Here is a 14,686-nt window from a genome sequence, read left to right as displayed (position 1 = left end):
ACATGTGTTTTTTTAGCCAATTTTTGAGGTTTGCAAAGGATTCTGGGTAACAGAACCAGGTCCGAGCCCCGCCAGTCACCCCTCCTTGGATTCCCCTAGGTCTCTAGTTTTCAGAAATGTACAGGTTTGGTAGGTTTCCCTAGGTGGCGGCTGAGCTACAGGCCAAAATCTACAGGTAGTCACTTTGCTAAAAACAGCTCTGTTTTCTGTGATATGTCCACGTTGTGTTTTGGGGCATATCCTGTCGCGGGCGCTAGGCCTACCCACGCAAGTGAGGTATCATTTTTATCGGGAGACGTGGGGGAACGCTGGGTGGAAGGAAATTTGTGGCTCCTCTCAGATTCCAGAACTTTCTGCCACAGAAATGTGAGGAACATGTGTTTTTTTAGCCAATTTTTGAGGTTTGCAAAGGATTCTGGGTAACAGAACCAGGTCCGAGCCCCGCCAGTCACCCCTCCTTGGATTCCCCTAGGTCTCTAGTTTTCAGAAATGTACAGGTTTGGTAGGTTTCCCTAGGTGGCGGCTGAGCTACAGGCCAAAATCTACAGGTAGTCACTTTGCTAAAAACAGCTCTGTTTTCTGTGATATGTCCACGTTGTGTTTTGGGGCATATCCTGTCGCGGGCGCTAGGCCTACCCACGCAAGTGAGGTATCATTTTTATCGGGAGACGTGGGGGAACGCTGGGTGGAAGGAAATTTGTGGCTCCTCTCAGATTCCAGAACTTTCTGCCACAAAAATGTGAGCAACATGTGTTTTTTTAGCCAATTTTTGAGGTTTGCAAAGGATTCTGGGTAACAGAACCAGGTCCGAGCCCCGCCAGTCACCCCTCCTTGGATTCCCCTAGGTCTCTAGTTTTCAGAAATGTACAGGTTTGGTAGGTTTCCCTAGGTGGCGGCTGAGCTACAGGCCAAAATCTACAGGTAGTCACTTTGCTAAAAACAGCTCTGTTTTCTGTGATATGTCCACGTTGTGTTTTGGGGCATATCCTGTCACGGGCGCTAGGCCTACCCACGCAAGTGAGGTATCATTTTTATCGGGAGACGTGGGGGAACGCTGGGTGGAAGGAAATTTGTGGCTCCTCTCAGATTCCAGAACTTTCTGCCACAGAAATGTGAGGAACATGTGTTTTTTTAGCCAATTTTTGAGGTTTGCAAAGGATTCTGGGTAACAGAACCAGGTCCGAGCCCCGCCAGTCACCCCTCCTTGGATTCCCCTAGGTCTCTAGTTTTCAGAAATGTACAGGTTTGGTAGGTTTCCCTAGGTGGCGGCTGAGCTACAGGCCAAAATCTACAGGTAGTCACTTTGCTAAAAACAGCTCTGTTTTCTGTGATATGTCCACGTTGTGTTTTGGGGCATATCCTGTCGCGGGCGCTAGGCCTACCCACGCAAGTGAGGTATCATTTTTATCGGGAGACGTGGGGGAACGCTGGGTGGAAGGAAATTTGTGGCTCCTCTCAGATTCCAGAACTTTCTGCCACAGAAATGTGAGGAACATGTGTTTTTTTAGCCAAATTTTGAGGTTTGCAAAGGATTCTGGGTAACAGAACCAGGTCCGAGCCCCGCCAGTCACCCCTCCTTGGATTCCCCTAGGTCTCTAGTTTTCAGAAATGTACAGGTTTGGTAGGTTTCCCTAGGTGGCGGCTGAGCTAGAGGCCAAAATCTACAGGTAGTCACTTTGCTAAAAACAGCTCTGTTTTCTGTGATATGTCCACGTTGTGTTTTGGGGCATATCCTGTCGCGGGCGCTAGGCCTACCCACACAAGTGAGGTACCATTTTTATCGGGAGACTTGGGGGAACATAGATTAGCAAAACAAGTACTATTGCCCCTTGTCTTTCTCTACATTTTTTCCTTCCAAATATAGGAGTGTGTGTAAAAAAGACATCTATTTGAGAAATTCCCTGTAATTCACGTGCTACTATGGTCACCCCGGAATTCAGAGATGTGCAAATAACCACTGCTCCTCAACACCTTATCTTGTGCCCTTTTTGGAAATGCAAAGGTTTTCTTGATAGCAATTTTTTACTCCTTATATTTCAGCAAATGAATTGCTGTATACCCGGTATAGAATGAAAACGCACTGCAGGGTGCAGCTCATTTATTGGCTCTGGGTTCCTCGGGTTCTTGATGAACCTACAAACCCTATATATCCCCGCAACCAGAGGAGTCCAGCAGACGTAACGGTATATTGCTTTCGATAATCTGACATTGCAGGGAAAAGTTACAGAGTAAAACGTAGAGAAAAATTGATGGTTTTTTCACCTCAATTTCAATATTTTTCTTTTTCAGCTGTTATTTTCTGTAGGAAACCCTTGTAGGATCTACACAAATGACCCCTTGCTGAATTCAGAATTTTGTCTACTTTTCAGAAATGTTTAGGTTTCTGGGATCCAGCATTGCTTTCATGACCATTCCTGTCACTGACTGGAAGGAGGCTGAAAGCACAAAAAATTGCACAAATGGGGTATGCCCCAGTAAAATGCCAAAATTGTGTTGAAAAATTGGGTTTTCTGATTCAAGTCTGCCTGTTCCTGAAAGCTGGGAAGCTGCTGAGTTTAGCACCGCAAACCCTTTGTTGATGCCATTTTCAGGGGAAAAACCACAAGCCTCCTTCTGCAGCCACTTTTTCAAATTTTTTTGAAAAAAACGAAAATTTCACTGTATTTTGGCCAATTTCTTGGCCTCCTTCAGGGGAACCCACAAAGTCTGGGTACCTTTAGAATCCCTAGGATGTTGGAAAAAAAGGACGCAAATTTGGCTTGGTTAGCTTATGTGGACAAAAAGTTATGAGGGCCTAAGCGCGATCTGCCCCAAATAGGCAAAATAAGGCCTGGCACAGGAGGGGGAAAAGGCCTGGCAGCGAAGGGGTTAAAGAACATTCAATACATCATAAAAAACATTCCAGGTTGGAATTTACAAAACAATATAAATCCATCTCACATAAGCACATTCCTCTTTAGGCTGTGACAAAACACAAGATGCTATTCTGGCTTCATCGGATAACGTTCTTATCACAACAAAATATCGGAAAGAAAGAAAGACAAAGTGATACCAAACACTCAGTGAAATAAACAACCATTTCAATCCAGTTAACAAATCAATATTATATTTTGTTTGATCGAAATTGGGAGTGGTGGAAGGGATAACGTTAGCCTCACTTGTCGTTAATGAAATCATGATTCTCTCTGTATGTTAATTGGAGAATCGTCATTTGATTACAAGACTGTAGGCTGCTATTATGCTTGTTTAAAGCTATCCAGTGCCAGACTGCTGACATGCTCCACTGGTTTAAGATAGAATTTTACTAAAGTGCTAGCACTTGACCAGTCTGCTGCCTTTAGAATGTCAGCAAGTGTACCACCTGCCCTAAAAACCCTACTAGCCATTGCACCAATTCACAGCACAAACTTTCTTGCAGTCATTGCAAACATGATAGAAAATGTTCTCAGACATCATCTTGGTCCTCTTCCAAATGTCAAAATGGATTCCATCTGGGGAGTAAAACCTATTGCAGACCTGTAACACCTTCACAACCGAGACTCCTCTTAGAGAGATTAGGCAAAGCATACTTCCTAATTTTAATGATATTTGCCTCAGTGAAAGATAAATATTATGCCCATGGAGAGAGGTGAGAGAACAAGAGGACTAGTACCCAGTAGCGGAGGCCTGCCCCACAGCTGGGTGACTGAAGCCTCAGCTGTGGATCGAACCAGGGGATCCTCCTGGCAGGTTGTCTCTGTTGACTGTCAGAATCTAATTTGTAGTATGGTTGTTGAGTCCGGCCTAACCATCAGGGGTCAACTGTAATTCTAACTGTATACCACGTCCAAATGTCCTCGATGTTGGGGTGTGTATGTTATGTGGTTTATCTTTATGCAAAACGAAATAAAGAGAGTAAAAAAATGATAAATATTATCTGGCCAGGAAATAACAAAGTACATTTCCTGATTGACGTTCCATAAAGAGTCATAACGAGCCCTGGGTGGCCGTTTAAGTCTTATTCCCTTCATCACTCTGCAGACCAAAGGGTCACTGGCATAGCAAAATTATTTAGCAAGGAATGCCCTGTTGAAATACCTGATCTGTAACAATCAACTGCTCTGTAAGACAGACCTGACTTGAACAGTTCAGCGAGATCATTTGCTACTTCTACTGAAGAAGCCTCAACGTGATCCAAATTCTTTTCTGTGCACCAACAACACCACGTTTTCCACACTCCTCTCTACTTTTTCCTGGTACCTGGTGCCCAAGACTCAGCCAATAAATTCTTAGCCTCTCCCGAAAGGCCAGAGTGTTTACCAGATCCCCTGAAATCCTCCAAACAAGAAGGTTCATGTTCTCTTCTAAAACTAAAGGATGTTCCTCTCTGTCCTGACCTTCCAAATGCCTGGACTCACTGCTGTCAAATGGGGAATTTCCACTGGTAGTTCCATTACTCCAGGAAACCATACATGAGAAGTCCAAACGGGAGTTACTAGAACAATGTTGCAATGTCCCCTTCAAACTTTTAACAACACTCTCTGAATCAAAGCAAACAGATGGAATGTTTAACAGTTCTCTTCCCTGAAAATCTGCACAAATGCGTCCACTGCTAATGCTCTGGGATCTTGTCTCCCACTGTAGTACCTTTTTAACTGTCATGTCATTCCGCTGGCAAACAGATCTGCCTGAACTGGACCCTATATGTTCTGAATCTGTTCAAAATACACTGAGTCAATTTCCAATCACTGATATCCTTAAAGAACCTTGAGTTCCAATCTGCTCTCTGGTTTTGCTGGCCTGGTATGAACTCTGCTTTCACTACAAGTTTATGTTCCCAACAAAAATACCAAGTCTCTTTGGATAGATCTGCAAGTTGTTTTGTCTTGCTCCTCCACAACGATTGATGCCATTAAATTGCCCATCTGAATCAACACTACACTGTTCGCTAAAATAGATTTGATACTCATCAAAGCGTTCAGACCTGCCTACATCTCTAAACAATTTATATGTAAGAAATGTTCCCTCCTGGACCATTTCCCTCCTGTTCCTATCTCTCCTAATCTTGCTTCCCAAGCAAGGTTGCTCGCATCTGATTCTACACTAAATTCCAGAATGTTTCTATATATTGCCTTGCCACTCCAACTCTTCAAGTTGTCCTATCGAGCCTCCTGGGACAGGGGAATTACAGCTGCATACCAAAGACCCTTCCTCAATCCTAAGATTTTCTGTCTCTAGAAAGCACTGTAATGTAGTGGGCCCGGGAAAACAGCCTGAATGGAGGATGCCAAAAGTCCTATACCCTTGCCAGATCCCTCAAGGTCACCACTTCCGTGGCTAGGACATGACCTACTTGCTTCCTATTGTCAGTTTTTTCTGAGGGTGACAGAGCTGGACCAGTTTGGTGTCCACCTGAAACCCCAGAATTTCTTGTTTTGTGTAGGAATCCAAACTGACTTCTCTACATTGGTAATGAACCCTAAGGTTTCTAGGAGATCCCTTGTCCACTTCATGTGCTTCAACAATTCCTCTTGATCTTGAGACATCAGTAATATATTGTCTAGTTAAATCATTAAGTGCACTCCTCTCTTTCACAAGAAAGCAACTACTGGACACATCACCTTGGTGAAGCACCAGGGAGCTGATGATAGCCCAAAGGGAAGAAAGGAGATCTGGTACAGAATACCTCTTCATCTGAATTGTAAAAATTTCAGAGAACTTACATCCATGGGGATTGTGAAGTAGGCATCTTTTAGATCCATCTTCACCATCCAGCTTTGTCCTGTAAAATGCCTCACAATAGATCGATCCCTTCCATCTTAAAATGCCTATACAATAAGGGCTTCACTATGACATCGGCAGTGACTGTAAAAGTGGCGGAAATACCGCCAACAGGCTGGCGGTAATTACCACCAAATTAAGACCATGGCGGTGATAACTCCCATAGACAGCCAATGTACCACACCAAGCGCCAGGGTGTTAACACCACGCATAACGGCAGTAGCCATCAACAGCCAGGCGGAAGGCAAAGTACCACCCACCATATCATGACACAGCAAACCACCATTATTTCCGGGGCGGTACCAACGCCATCAAAAGCCCGGCAGAAAGAGAACACAGAAGGCCAAAGACTCACCAACAGAGACACAGAGATCAACGCCGCCATGGAATCGGAACTGCAGGTGTTCCTGATGCTTTTCTTTGCCATGCTCCACCTGGAACACCAACGCCGATGAAGACGACGACGGTGAGTACAGCCGCATAGCACACAAGGGAGGGAGGGAGAAAAAGGAGAGTGACCCACACGTGCATGACACACACCATTCACACACACAATACACACAACCAGCTGCAGACATAAACCAATGGGACTGGACACACGGCATAATAATACAAGGACTACAGGTCGGCAGTACTGAGATTGTAATTGCAAGGCAACAGCCATCAGAGAACAACAATATATGAACAATTGTCCAGATAGGCCCAATGCCCAGTCCAAAGTACAAAAGGCCCACGTGGCCACAGGGCACAGTCCAAGCCTCAACTTGATCCTGACTAACTCCGCACAAAACTGTGCAGGGGCAACATCTCAGAAGGGGACAGGCACCTCAGGGGGAAGTGGAGTGGGGGGCACCTCAGCTAAAGTCGGGAACTTGCCCACTGGTTTTGGAGGGGGCTCCATGCCCATTTCCCTTAGCTGCGGAATGAAAGGTCACAGTCTTTGAGGTGGGGAACTTGCCCACTGGTTCTGGAGGGGGCTCCATTCACATTTCCCTTAGCTGGGGAGTGCAAGGTCACAGTCTCTGAGGCGGGGAACTTGCCCACTGCTTCTGGAGGGGGCTCATTGTACATCAGTCTCTGGAGGGTGGCCCACATGCCCTCTGCTGGAGGTGAGGGCTGCTGTGTCTCAGCAGGGGATGAGAGCTCCATGCCCACTGGTGGTGGTGGTGTTGGTACCCTGCCAGCCTCTGCAGGAGGAGAGGGCTGCTGTGTCTCAGCTGGGGAAGGTGTCTCCTGGGCAGCCTCTGCTGGAGGCGAGGGCTGGTGTTTCTCAGCAGGGGATGAGGGCCCTGTGCCCACTGGTGGTGGTGGTGTTGGTACCCTGTCAGCCTCTGCAGGAGGTTAGGGCTGCTGTGTCTCAGCTGAGGAAGGTGCCTCCTGGGCAGCCTCTGCTGGAGGCGAAGGCTGCTGTGTCTCAGCAGGGGATGAGGCTCCTGTGCCCACTGGTGGTGGTGGTTTTGGTACCCTGCCAGCCTCTGCTGGAGGCGAGGGCTGCTGTGTCGCAGCAGGGGATGAGGGGCCGTGCCCACTGGTGGTGGTGGTGGTGGTGTTGGTACCCTGCCAGCCTCTGCTGGAGGCGAGGGCTGCTGTGTCTCAGCTGGAGGTGGTGGCTTCTTCCCTTTCCTGGCTGTGGAGTGGGATGCCTCTCTTTCCTGGCTGGTGGAGTGGGATCCTTCCCCTTCCTGGCTGGTGGAGTGGGATCCTTCCCTTTCCTGGCTGGTGGAGTGGAATCCTTCCCTTTCCTGGCTGGTGGAGTGGGATCCTTCACTGTCTTGCCTCCACGACTATGAGGTGCCACCCCTGTCCCTGTGGACTGTTTGGCTGAGGTGCTTGGCTAAGTCGTTGGGACCCTGCTCTTACAGGCAGGACGGGGGGAGGGGAAGGGAAGAGGTCAAGTTGGGCAAGGAAAAGCTTCTTAGGGACAGTGGGACGGGATGAGGGAGGAGGGATGGAGTGGAGGTTAGGGGAGTGGTTGCTGGAGGAGTACGTCTGATGGACTTGGGTGCGGGTGCATGGGCAGTGTGCTGATGTGAGATGGATGGCTGTTGGGTGTCTGAGTGCCTGCGTTTGTGTCCTTTAGGAAGGGGGGACAGGCAGGGTGGGAGAGGGCACAGGGGACGCTTGGATGGATGTTTAGGAGGTGTCTGCTAGTGAGGAGTGTGTGCGGCTTGGTGTGGTGATGCTGGTGGTGGGTGTCGAAGCAATGCATGCAGGTGTGAGTGTGGACGTGACTGTGAGGGAGGTGGAGGAGGAGACAGTGGAAGCAGTGGATGTGTGTGCAACTGTCTGTTGTTTGTGTAAGTGCTTGTGGGCTGAAGTATGGTTTCTGTGTTTGACTGTGCCACTCTTGTGTGATGTCTTGTGTGCATGTTCGTCTGTATGCATGGGATGGCATGGGTTGGGGTTGAGGAGACTGGGACTGGGAAGTGGTAGTTGGTGGGGGGACGGAAGGAACAGGGACAATGGCTGCCATCAGAGAGGAGGTCAGAGCCTGAATTGATCTCTGTTGGGCCGCCAGTCCACCGTGGATGCCCTCCAGGAATGCATTGCATTGGTGCATCTTGGATGCCAGCCACTGGATGACATTAACAATGGTTGACTGCCCTACAGAGATGGATCTCAGGAGGTCAATAGCCTCCTAACTGAGGGCAGCAGGGCTCACTGGGGCAGGGCCTGAGGTGCCAGGGGCAAAGGAGATGCCCACCCTCCTGGGCAACTCGCTGAGGGGCTACTGGGAGGGTGGTGCTGGTACAGGGGGTGGCAGCTGCACCTGCAGCTGGGATGGTCACAGAGGTGTCCACCACCACCAGGGAGCTTCCATCGGAGGAGGAATCAGAGTCTGTGCTGTCACCTCCTGTCTCCGCCGTGGTGCTCCCCTCGCCCTCCATCCCACTGGTTCCCTCGGCATCAGTGGACTCTGCCTCCTGGGGCTTGTGGGGTGCAGCTCCCTCTGTCTGCGGTGCTCCTGCTCCTCCACCAGGTGATGCTAATGCACACGTACGTGGACAGGACGAAAGAAGGAGAAGCAGGGGTAGAGAGAGAAAGGGAGCACTGGATCAATTACAGCACCAAGACCACAGTTGGCATACACTGTACCGTCACGCACAGGGTTCAGGATTGAGCACTATGCATTGCACTGGCATTAAATTGGCTATATGCCACAGCAAGATGAGGGCCAAACACCACCAACTGCACCCCTCCTGGGACCCACAAAGCCCTGTCTGACATGGTATGCAACTGAGCTCGGTTACCTGCTTTTGCTATACACCCATTACCCTTGAGCTGGATCACGCTGCAATGTCTGTCCTGGCATTAAGGGGCACCCACTAATTCACACCAACCACCTGGATACTATACCACCTACCAATTATTGTAGTAATGCCCACTGTACTCACACTCTTGTGGCTGGTGTGATGCCCTCTAGCACCCATCCAGCTCCGGGTAGGCCACCACCAGTATGCAGGGCTATCAGGGGTGTCAGGTTCTGACGGGCACTCCTTCATCGTTGGGAGTCCATCCCCAGCTGGGCGTCTGCGGTCTTCCGTGCCCAGCGTCTCAGGTCCTCGCACCGTTTCAGTAGGTGCTCTGCCTGCTGTAGACCCCCAGGGTCCGCACGTCCTTGGCGATGGCACGCCACAATCCCTTCTTTTGATGGGCGCTGACCTGCAGAGGTAATACAGACTGGATGACAGCATTGCGCATACAATCTTGCATGTCACACATATGGCCCACAAATTCCATTTCCAACTCCATTGGCACAAACATCTCCCGGCGCCCACCATATACACTACCACCAGACATCCCCCAAAATGACACGATGCCTGCACACACATCTCCATGCAACCTTCCCACATGCATCGTGCCCAAGGCGTACTCACCTGTTGGTCTGGAGGCCCATACAGCTGTCCCTGTTCGTGTAGGACCCCATCCACCAAGCGCTCCAACTCCATCAAAGTGAAGGCAGGGGCCCTTTCCCCAGTCACACAGGCCATGGTAGGTTCCAAACACAGGTCACAGCAGCACACGCAGTGTGGGTGTTGTCCTGTGGAGAGTCAGGAATCAAGTGAGGATTCAGATGGAAAATGGCAGTCACGTCCATGGCGGTGTGTTCCGTCACTGCCGCTGCTGATCCCCACTGGCCACTGTACTCCATTGAGCCCCATATTAGCCAATGAAGAATTGCACTGCGGTGCCAGACTGCCTTCCGCCGTGATGCCCAACATTGGCGGAGTTACCTCACTTCTACCTGTCCCTAGATACAAGACAGGTGGTCACCATTTCATGGTGGTGGGCAACATTCAGATCTTCCATAACTGCGTCAGTGCAGAAAATTGCACATACATTGCCATTCCCACTGTCCAATCACATTAATGCTGTATGCACACTGAGGTGGTGGTTCCATTGTTCAAATTGTGACTGCCTACTCACTCTTGTGTCCCTTAGATACCTACCAGTGTGAATAAATAAGAGGAGGAGACAAAGCTCTGTGTACAGACCCCTTGTGGACTTGGCTACACTGGAGGACAGGCACACATTACTCACCTGTAGACTGGACAGGGCCACAGTCACAGAGCTGTGTGCCCAATTGGAGCCTAACCTGATATCGGCTATCCATCATCCCACTGGGATCCCCCCTTTTGTGCAGGTTCCATTAGTGCTCCTTTTCCTGGCAACTGGTTCTTTCCAAGTGATAGTGGGCTTGGCAGCAGGAATGTCACAGCCAATGTACTCAATCGTGCTGGCAAGGGTATTGTCTGCCTTGGTGAAATACATGTGCAGCTACATTGCTTTACCCCAGGTGGAAGATTTGGCCACTGTGAAGGCAGAATTCTATGCAATTGGATATGTACCCAATAATATTGAGGTGATTGACGGTACACATATTGGGCCTGATTACAACTTTGGAGGAGGTGTTAATCCATCCCAAATGTGACGGATATACCACCAGCCGTATTATGAGTTCCATAGGATATAATGGACTCGTAATGCGGCTGGTGGTATATCCGTCACATTTGGGACAGATTAACACCTTCCTCCAAAGTTGTAATCAGGCCCTTCGCGTTTGTCCCCCCCCAACCAGAATGAACAGGTGTTCAGGAATCGGAAGAGTTTCCAGTCACTGAATGTGCAAATGGTGTGCCTGGCGGACCAGTACATCTCCCACGTTACTGCCAAGTATCCTGGGTCGGTGCATGACGCCTTTATTCTGAGGAATAGCAGCATCCCAAATATGATGGCCCAACTACAGAGGCACATGGTGAGTCTAATAGCTGAGCCAGAGTCCATACCCACTGTATGTCAGTGTATGCCTTAAGGTGTTATCCCCATAGCATTGTGTAAGGCTAATGTTTGTCCATCAATACTTGCAGGTGACTCCGGCTACCCGAATCTATCGTGGCTTCTGACCCCTGTGAGGAATGCCAGGACAGGGGCTGAGAACCGTTATAATGATGCACATGGGCACACCAGGAGAATAATTGAAAGGATCTTCGGCCTCCTGAAAGCCAGGTTCAGATGCCTACATCTGACAGGTGGATCCCTGTTCTACTCACCCAAGAAGGTCTGCCAGATAGTAGTGGCATGCTGCATGTTGCACAAACTGGTCCTCAAATGACATGTGCCTTTTCTGCAGGAGGAGGAGACTGGAGATGACCCTGTGGCAGCAGTGGACCCGGAGTACAGTGAGGATGAGGAGGCAGAGGATGCTATGTAGACAACAGAACATCTGTTATACGTCAATACTTCCAATGACACACAGGTGAAACAGTGAAACTGACCATTACTCTGACTATTGATTTCATCTGTGTGGCTGTGGCATGAAGGCATTCACTTCCTTTGCATCTCAACTTACTGTCACCTATGGCTTGTCATTTTACACATGTTGGTGATATGACAACAGTGTCCTGATGTGATTACTACAGACAGCTACAGGTCATTATTTGTATGCTATCATAGTGTTCAGATCATTTGCACTAGATGTGACTGTTCCCATAAATGCATATTTTCAACACATAAAACTCTATCACGCAAGTTGTGTTCAAGGGTGTTTATTATAGTGCAAATAATTGACAGAAAAGTGCAATGGGATAGGGTGATGGTTGAAAGAAAGTCCAGGGTATTGTTCCAGTCTGTTTGTAGCACAGGTCCAGGGTCCAAGGGGCCATAGGAAGGGAAGCAAAGGCAGTTCAAAGTGGACAAGGTGACAGGGTGGAACACATGGGGGACAATCAGGAGAGTCTCATTTCCTGGCGGTGGACTTGGTCTTGGCAAGTGTCTCTGGCTTCTGTCTGGGTCACAGAGAACATGTGTAGGATGGTTCACCTTCTGCAGGGGGAGGGGTGCTGGTGGCCTGTGGGTCCTGTGATGGTGCCTCCTACCCACTAGCTGTAGAGGAAGTGAAGGGCTGGTCAATAGACTGGGTAGTGTTAGGGGCCCGCTGGTGTGCTGTCAATTCCCTCATGATATTGGCCATGTCTGCCAGCACCCCTGCTATGGAGATCATGGTGGTGTTGAGGGCCTGCAAGTCCTCCCTGATCTCCTGATGGTGTTCCTCCTGCAGCCAATTGTTCTCCTGCATGTTGGTAAGAATCTGGCCCATCGTGTCCTGGGATTGTTGGTAGGTCCCCACGATCTTGGTGAGTGCCTCCTGGAGAGTCGGTTTCCTGGGCCTGTCCTCCACCTGGTGCACAGCGGTCCTCCCAGTGTCCCTGTTGCCCTGTGCCTGTGTCCCCTGAATGGTGTGCCCACTACCACTGACCCCAGATCCCTGATTGTCTTGGGGGCGAGGTGTGGACTGGGGTCCCTGTACAGGTGGGCACACTGCTGATTGACGTGTCCTGGGGACAGAGGGGTGGGGACGCTGGGTGGGTGCTATGGTGTTGAATACTGATGAGGGAGGATCTGTGGTTGACTGATGGGCCAGGTAGTTCATCCAGATCCAGAAGTTCAGAGTTACTGTCATCACTGGGGGCATCTTCTGTTGGGGGACTGGTTTGTCGTGGCACCTCCTCTCTGCTGACATTGGGTGGGGCATCTGTAGGGATGTAAGTGATGTATTGTGCTTTATGTCTGTGACATATTGTACATCCCTAGCTTCCCCTCTGTCATTGGTGTTGCCCTGCCACCTTTGTATGTGTATAGTGATGTATTGTGGGATTGTTAGTTCCCCTATGCTGTTCATGCTTTTGTGATGGGTGTCCATGCAATGCTGGGAGGGCTGTCCATGCATTGGTATAGAATGCAGGTTTTGGCATTGGGGTTAGTCAGATGTGTAGGTGCAGTGTGTGCAATGGAGTGGAGTGATGGGAGTGAGGGTGAGGGGGTGAGATCGCATGCAGATATGGGAGGTGATAAGTAGTAAATCTTGACTCACCAGTGTCCAGTCCTTCGGTTACTCCAGTGAGTCCCTCTGGATGCAGTATTGCCAAGACGTGCTTCTCCCATACTGTGAGCTGTGGAAGTCCACCGCCAGTCCTCTGTATGGTGAGCTGGTGCCTTGCTGCCGTGGAACGTACCTTCCCCCGTAGGTCGTTCCAACTCTTCCGGGTGTCATCCCTTGTTTGTGGATACTGTCCCATGGCATTCACACTGTTCACAATTCCCGCCATAGCTCCACCTTCCTGGCAATGGATATTTGCTGTAACTGTGCTCCAAACAGCTGTGGCTCTACCCTGACTATTTCCTCCACCATGACCCGCAACTCCTCATCTGTGAAACAGGAGTCCCTTTGTGGGGACATGAGTATTGTGTGGTGTGTGTAGGTGTGTGGGTGTTGGGTAATGTGGTTGGGTGTGTGGAGTGGGGTGCGTGAGGGTTGTATGGGTGTATGTGGTGTGTGTGTAATTGTCGCAGTGGTCTTGGTGTCAGTCTTGTGGTTATATTTTGTATTCGTAAAGGGTTGTGGGTAATGTGGGCGTGTGTTTTATAGTGCTGTGCGTGGGTAGGTATGGTGGGTGTATTAGTGTCAGGTGTGTGTTTTTGGTAGTGGCCAATGTTGTGTAGGTTAGTATTTGGGTTTCCATTCTGAGCACACCAGTGTGTACCGCCAATGGTTTACCGCCATTGAATGTCCGCTGTGGTGATTCGTGATTCATTATGTTGTGGGTATTGTTTTGTTGGCGTAACGGTATGGGTGTTGATACTGACACTTTACCATTGACCCTTGGGCTGGCGGATTTGTGTATGTGACAGTATTCTGTCACATTGGTGTTTGTGTGTCATTATTTGGCGAATGGATGTTCGCCTCTGCAGCGGTATGTTGGCGACTGTCACCGTGGCGGTAAGTGGCATTTATTGCCAATGTCATGATGAGGGATTAAGTATTTGTTTAATTCTTTTAGGTTTATTAAAGGTCCCCAATTTTTCCCTTCAATTTTTTTCTTGACTAGGAAAACAGTACTTATAAAACCCTGCTCTGACTCCACAACTTTGATAATTACCCCTTTGTGTAACACTTGAGTAACTTCTGTATCTACCAGTGTCGTTTGGTCCTGGTCTAATGATAACGCTATTGTCTGACAGCTTTGGTGAGGAGTGTCCCAGAACTCTATTTTGAAACCTTTCACAGTCTGCAACACCCAGAAATCTTTTGTTATGGCCAACCAGTTATGAGTGAAGGATCGTAATCTTCCCCCTACCTTTGTGTGGGAAGAACCAAGAAAAGGGTTGAAGCTTACCTTGATCCCCAGAACCTTTTGATCTTCACCCATTGCCACCGGAGTGAGAGATTTGTCCTCTCTGTGGGAAGAAGCTAATGTTGGAGAGGGAACTCCTTCCATAGTCCCATTGATCTTGGTAGTAATATTGGAACCCACGGCTGACAGTCATCCCCCTCCTATCAGCCCTTCCGATCATTTTTTTGTTGCACATGTGGCAAATATTAGATTGGGCCCAGCTGAAAGCAGTAAACATGGACACGTACTTACCT

Source organism: Pleurodeles waltl, chromosome 10, assembly GCF_031143425.1.
Source record: "Pleurodeles waltl isolate 20211129_DDA chromosome 10, aPleWal1.hap1.20221129, whole genome shotgun sequence".
Classification (NCBI taxonomy): Eukaryota; Metazoa; Chordata; class Amphibia; order Caudata; family Salamandridae; genus Pleurodeles; species Pleurodeles waltl.
Note: the sequence above shows the minus strand (reverse complement) of the source record.